A 596-nucleotide genomic window follows, 5' to 3' on the forward strand; every position below is an offset into this window, starting at 1 on the left:
TCAGTGAGATACAAAAGAATTCTGAAAAAAAAATACAAAGAAAACATACAAATAATTCAGGATATGAATAAGAAGTTTACAAAAGATATAGATTTTTAAAAAAACAAACAGAAATTCTGGAATTAAATAATTCATGACATGGAATTCCAAATACATTTGAAAGCTTCAACAATGTACTAGGTCAGGCAGAAGGAAGAATTCCAAATCTTGAAGATACACATTGTGAAATAATTCAATCAGTAAAACACACACACACAAAAAAGAATGAGCAAAGCCTTTGTGACATTTGGTACAATACAAACAACCAAATATTCAAATTATTGGTATCCTCAAGAGAAAAGAGACAAAGAACAGATTAGAAAACCTATTTAATGAAAAAATAGATGAATAATTCCCAACTCTAGCAAGTGATTTAGATATTCAGATACAAAAGGTTCAACAATTCTGAGAAGAATAGAAGGCAAAAAGTTCTTCTCCATGGCATGTAATCAGACTTTCTATAGTCTAAGGTAAAACCCAAATCCTAAAAACAGCAAGAGAAAAGCATTTAGTCACCCATAAAGGAAACCCCATTAGAGAGACTAACAGCAGATTTG

This window comes from Mandrillus leucophaeus, unplaced genomic scaffold, assembly GCF_000951045.1.
Source record: "Mandrillus leucophaeus isolate KB7577 unplaced genomic scaffold, Mleu.le_1.0 Scaffold1234, whole genome shotgun sequence".
In the NCBI taxonomy this organism is placed as follows: domain Eukaryota; kingdom Metazoa; phylum Chordata; class Mammalia; order Primates; family Cercopithecidae; genus Mandrillus; species Mandrillus leucophaeus.